The sequence below is a fragment of the Lipotes vexillifer genome, unplaced genomic scaffold (genome assembly GCF_000442215.2).
Source record: "Lipotes vexillifer unplaced genomic scaffold, Lipotes_vexillifer_v1.1 scaffold6, whole genome shotgun sequence".
Classification (NCBI taxonomy): Eukaryota; Metazoa; Chordata; class Mammalia; order Artiodactyla; family Lipotidae; genus Lipotes; species Lipotes vexillifer.
Window position 1 is genome coordinate 2716020 of NW_006799037.1, and position 6523 is coordinate 2722542.

Below are 6523 nucleotides of genomic sequence, written 5' to 3' on the forward strand. Positions count from 1 at the left end.
TCTTTCCCTTCCCTAAAAGGAAGGGTGTTAGGGACTGAAGTCAGGAGCTGGGTTAGACAAGTGACTCATTCCTTTATTCATTCATCTGTTCAAGTGTTTGTTGAATACCTACCATGCCCTAGGCATATTCTAGGTCCTAGAGATGCAGCAGTGAACCACACAAACTTCCTGCCCCTCCCTGCATCTTAGACTGCATGTATCTCGGTGTTGTACTAGACTTGATTTGTTTTGTTTAGTTGTGCATGCACTTATTTGTTTACTTGTTCATGCGCACATTTGTTTACTCACCTAATATGTACTGAGCATCTACTGTATGTTGGGAATATAGCAGGGAATGAAACAGACAAAAATCCTCATTCTCATGGAGCTTATAGTTTGGTTTTGATTTTTGATCTGAAGTTGGGTTAAAACAACATTTTCCAAAGTGTGACAATGGAACACTAGCTTCAAGAGGTGCTTTGTGAAAAAAGGGTTCCATGGTCACAGAGTCTGAGAAGCGTTTTATACTAATCATGCCAGTCCTCCTAAATCTTGGCGATCCACAAGATTCATTAGCGTATTGAAGTCTGAGGAGTCCTCCAGTGAAGAAACCTAATTAACTTTGCTGAAGTGGGCTTTCCCGTACCTCTTTGAAGTGAGTTTTTTGTTTGGGGGGAGTTTTTGTTTTGCATATTACATTCTACATAAGTGTTTGGTAGAATATTCTTTATCCAAAAACACTGGATGGAAGAATTAAAATAAAAAATGTAAATAATAGAATTAGATATTAAATAGAATTAAGTACTAGTGAAATAATGGAGTGGTAACTTTCTAAACTTTAAAACCTCTGATGGAAAATAATTACAGAGGAAAAAACATGGCACAAATCTGACTTACAAACATTTTTAAAACAACATATAAAAATAAAAATGAAAATATTCAGCGGGCAGTCAGACTGGGGAAAAATCTGAATTCGATGTAATGACGAAGATGTTCATTGCTGTGGCATTTAGAAAGTTCCTGCAAATCGATGGTCTCAGGTGCCTTGCACATGATATTTGTTGATTAAAGACCCCATAATAAATGGGCAAAGGTTATGCATGGACAGTTCACACTCAAGCACATTTTAAAAGAAAACAGTTAAACAGCAAGCATTTCCAAAAATGTTCTAACTTGGCTTTCAAAGGAATGTAAATTAATTATGCTGCACCCACTGAATAAGTAAAGGAATAGTGAAGTAGATGGTAAGAAAAAATATGAACTTAATCACTAGTATTAAGTGTAAAGTTAAATGGGGACCATCTTTTCTGGAAAGCAATATGGCAACAAGTATTATGACCCATTAAAGGGATTCTGACCTCTTGGCCCAGTAATCACACCCCAGGAACTGATCCTAAAGAAATAATCCAGCCAAAGAAAGAAAATCCCTGCAACCTGAATATTGAGTAGAGTAAGGGGGTCAAGCAAAGCGGGTGGGAGTGAGCCATTCTCCTCTGTTTCTGAGAACTCATTCACTTTCAGAGCTTTTTCTTTCATCCCTTAAATAAGTAAAAGAAGCGACTGCCACTTTCACTGCCCCAAGGCCACTGTTTCCACGGGGCCAAAGACTTTCTGTGCGGTCCCTCATTAGCTTTTCACCTCCTGGTGGCAACCTTGAGTTGGCACTGACATTAAAGTTCACTGATGCTAGAGGTGACCTAGAGCAGCGTCTTCAACTGTTGAGCCCAGGCCAGGAATCAGATGCTGCTCTCAGGAGACCCTTGGCACAGGGGAAGGCCCTGGACTTGGCCGAAGACCGGCTTTGGCCCCAGGACTTCGTATTGACTCAGAGGCACCGGGCGAGTCCCTTCTGTGAACGGGGCTAACCGTGCCTCAGGCAGAGGGTTTGGGGAAGGCAGAGTCAGTGAGCTGAGTGTGCCCAGCAAGAGCTCTTGCTGAGTTCTGGGGAGCACCATCCTGGTTTTGTGCAGCAGCGAGTGCCCTGAGGGAGGCCTTCTAGGTCAGCTGGGGCTCAAGAGTCTGACGGGACATCTGGCTGGGGACTAAACGGGTCTCGATTCACACGGAGTGGCAACATCTATTGTTTTCTAGTTTTCTGGTCCCCCAGCTCTCTTGAAGGTGACTGGTTATCTCCCTTTAGACACGCCGGCCTCAGCTTGAGCCCCTTCTCTCCTGCCACCTGCTAGCATCACTTCAGTTTTGCTGTAGTGAGTGCCTGAGTCTCAGCACAGGGAGCCTCCTCGAGCTCTGGCTCGGGCTGCCTGCTCACCATCTCCACTTAGCTGTCTACTGAGAGGCTCCAACTTACACGTCTACCCCCAACTCCTGGTCTTCCCCTGAGACAGACACTGCCCTTGGCCTTTGCAGTCTCTGGACACGGCAGGTCCACTTTTCCTGTTGCTCACTCAGCTCAGAGCCTTGGCTGGAGTCATTCTTGGCTCTTCTTTTCTTGGCCCCATGTCCAGTCCATCTGAGAATTCTAAGTACAGCCAGAGTCTGTCCACATCCCATCACCTCCATGCTACCGCCTGGCCCCAGCCACTGTCATCTCTTCCTGTGTTATTCCGGTGACCTCCTCTAAGCTCTCCTTCTAGAGAGTTCTCCTTACCCCATTCAACCAATTTTCAACACAACAGCTAGAGGAATCTTGTGAGAACTTAAGTCTGATCTCTCCTCTGCTCCAAACTCCAGCAGCTCCCCAGCTCACTTAGCGTGAAAGCCAAAGGCATACAGTGGGGACACCTGGTAAGTGCAGCCGGGCAGGACACCCATGCCCCAGTATGGCAGGTGGGCCTGGGGCCCAGGGCTACCTATCAATTTACTCATCGCCTGAAGACCCCCTAGAAACTGGCATTTCCAGTAGTACACTCCCAGAAGCCCTGGGATGGCAACTGTGCTGTCTTTAGGCACCTGTGCTTTTATCTTTTAAAGGGACATGCACTGCAAAGGACCTTGGTACTGGATAGACACGTGTCCCTCCTAGAGCAATTAGGTGGAGGGAGGGAACACCTGACACAGACCCCTTCCCAGGTCCCTCCTCCATCCTGCTGAGGGCTTGTCAGTGTCCCCTCACTCATCACATCCACCTTGAAAGAGGGCAAGGAGACTGCACTATGCTTAGTATCCTGGACATCTGCCTATTTGCTCTCAGATACACTCCCTGCCCTTCCCCTGCTCCACTCTGTATTAGAGAGGTGTAACCCTTGCAAAAGACATTTCCCAAGCTGCCTTGCGAACGGGTTTCCTACTAAGTTTGACCATTAGGACGCATGAGTGGGAGAGTACAGGGTGGAATTGAGGGAGAAGCCAGGGTATTCCTCCTGTCCCTCTGCATCCTGGGCAGTGCTGTGTCTTTTTTGTGGTACCCGCCTCCCACTGCATGGCCCTGGCCTCTGGACTCATAGCGCCAGCCCCTTCCGGTGTCCCCCTAGCCAGTGGCTTCCTGCCATTACTCATCTCTGGGTTGCCTCACGTTCCCCATTTGGCTTTTCAACTCATCGAATACCATCGTTATTAGCTTCCTATATTAACTTTACTCTGTTGAACTCCCTGGCTTGGGTTCTATTTTCCTGACTGATAAACTTAGTTCCATTGGTCTTGTGAAACTGTTTTCTTCCAAGAGAACTGTGGGCAAGACAGCAGAGGGAGCTTTTCCAAGCCCAGAGGCAAAAGTGGCTCTGGCAGTTAGGAGCTGTGTGACCCCGGACAAGTGAGATAACACCTCTGAGCTTCGGTTTCCTCATCTGTAAAATGGGCTTAATAACTGTATATAGGAGAACATGTTATTTTGTTGTCTCCCTGGGTTCTGGGGGAGAGTGGAAGGGTCTCCAGACTTGGGGAGAAAACAGGAACAAGTTCACCAGCAGAAATGGGGCTCCATTTCGCCATTCAAGGCCCTTCCTGGTTTGATGTCAAAGCAATCAATTCCCACTGGTTTGACCAGTTTCCCACTGGTTTTCCCCTTTCTGTACCCTTTTGCCCTCCGGTCGCATGGACTTATTTTCCGTCCCCATGCAGCTGGCAGTGCTTTCCCACTTTTCTCTTGCTCCCAGGGGTCTGCCACCTCCCTTCCCTCTTCAAATCCTACTCATCCTCAAGCCCCATTAAAACGGTGCCTTCTACCCAAAGTCTTTATTGCATGGAAGTCAGATCTCCCTCCCCTCCCACCTCGTCTTGGCCTCACTCTTTGTGGTCTACCTTCTAATGCAGATATTTGTGAACAGACCTTCTTTCCCCTGTGGGGCCTTCTTTCCCCTTGAAGGCAGAAGGAGACCCATGGCTGATTTATCTCCAAATCCCCAGCACAAGCCTGGATCAGAGGAGGGCACAGTAGCTTCTGTTGACCCTATAAGTATCTGTGCACAGAGCTCACAGGCACATACACAGGCACATACACCTATACCCAGATATAAACCAGGTATAGAGCCAGGTCTCTGCTACAGCAATTCTGTGTAAAAAGCCTCCCAAATCTTAGTAGCTTGTAACATCATTCTTCTGGCTCATGGGTCTGTGGGTTGGCTGAGTGGCTCTGCTTCAGGCTGCAGGTGTAAGGGTGACCTGGGCTCTCATGGGATCGGCTAGACCATAGGTTGGCTCCAGATCTGTTCCATGTACCCACAGTCGGGGACCTAGGCTGCTGAAGGGGCAGCAGCCATCTGGGACGAGCTCTTCTCATGGCCAACGAGCAGGAGTGTGAGTGGACTAGCCTAACAGCAAGGCCATTGAAAGCCGCTGCTCGTGTCACACCCACTGATTTCCACTGGTCAAAGCAAGTCTCACGGCCAAGCCTCATGTCAACTGAGCAGGGACGCTCACCCCATCTACTCCAGTGGGAAGGACCGCAAGGTCATAGGACAAACCACAACTCTGTTATGGGGAGGAAGTGAAGAACTGGGGACGTCTTCCAGTCCAAACTCCCAGAATCATGGCCACGTGCACTGCCGTCCATTTGTGGCTTGGTTGTGCTCACAGACATACAGACTGGTCCCCGTCCTTTGATGAAATGTCCGACCAAGCGCTGGTGCCTTAACCTCTCTGTTCACCTGTTTTCTCAGCAGCAAAATGGGGATAATACTACTTTTCTCAGAAGCTTGTGTGAAATTTAATAGACTTATTACATGTTAAACACTTCAACAGTCCTTGATAAAAGTACTCAGTAAAAGCAAGCTGCTGCTATTATTATAACTACACAGTGAAGCATCCAGTTATAATACCTGCTCCCCAAATGCTCCTCCTCTGTCCACAGCCACCCCAATGCAAAAGGGTGCATACATGTCCTCGCAGCAAGCATGCACTGTACCGGGGCTTGCAAACTGGCAAACCACTGGCTGCATCTGGCTGTAGATGTGTTTCGTTGGACGTGTATGTGTAGTATTTTAAAAGGTGAGGCATTGCACATGAAAATCAAAATTTCTCGAGTTACCTTTGCAGATGATAAATAAAGAGTGGATAACATCTCCCAGAAAGCGTGTGTGAGGTGAAAAACATGAGAGGGCCCAGGTAGAAGCATGAAGAACCCAGGACTTCAGGGTTGGCTAGAAGTCGGGATGGCTGAGATGGAACGGCCAGCTAGGCAGGGAGAGTAAGCGTCCCTGGGAGCAGGGAGGGCTCAGAGGGCAAGAGCTGCAGGATGACCCCCAAAGCCTTGTGAATTGGATTTAGCAACAACAAGGAGGGCGCTAGGGACTTTGTTGCGGGCAGTTCGGGTAGTGGAGGCATAGGCAGGATTATAGGGGATTGAGGAGTGCGTGATGGGAAGTGAGGAGGCGGAGAAAGTGAGTGCAGCAAAGTCTTCCCAGAAGAGTGGCTGGGAAGGAGGAAGGAGAGCTGTCTGGGGAGTGGGGGGAGGGGGAACTGGGATTAAAAATGGTCTCCTTAAAACCGGAGAGGTTTCAGCATATGTTAATACTGATGGAAGAGATCCAGTAGACAAAGAATTAATGACACAGGGAAGAGGAGATAATGGTCCTTAGCGGGGGGTGGGGGGGTGGGGGGTGGGGGGTAGGAGGAGCCAAGTTCAAGTGCAATGTCAGCCTTAGAGGAGAAAGGACTCCCACCCCACTGTGACCAGAGAGGGGGTCACGGAGCCGGTTAGTGGCCGAGAGGGATCTGGGACTTGGGCTGCCTGTCTTGCTCATTTATTCATTCATTGATTCACTGATTCATTTAACAGGTATTTATTATTGAGCATCTACTCCACCAGGCACCATTCTAGCAAGAAATGAAAGAGGCGAAAACCACTGCTTTTATCCTAGGCATGGGAGAGAAATAACAAACAAAATAAATGGGAAGAGTGTATAGTTTATTAGAAGGTGCGACGTGCTATGAATAAAAATAAAGAGGAAAGGAAAGCGCTGAGGGTGTGGGTTGCAGTTTCAGGAGGATGGTCAGGGTCACCTCCTTGAGAAGGCAACAAAGGTTTGAAGGAGGCGGGTGAGCGAGCCCTGCCCTCTGGGGGCAGCGTTTCCAAGGAAGAGGCAAGAACCTCTGAGCCGGGGCTGAGATGGGGGGCGCGCTGCGTGCGGAGGGACAACACAGTGGTCAC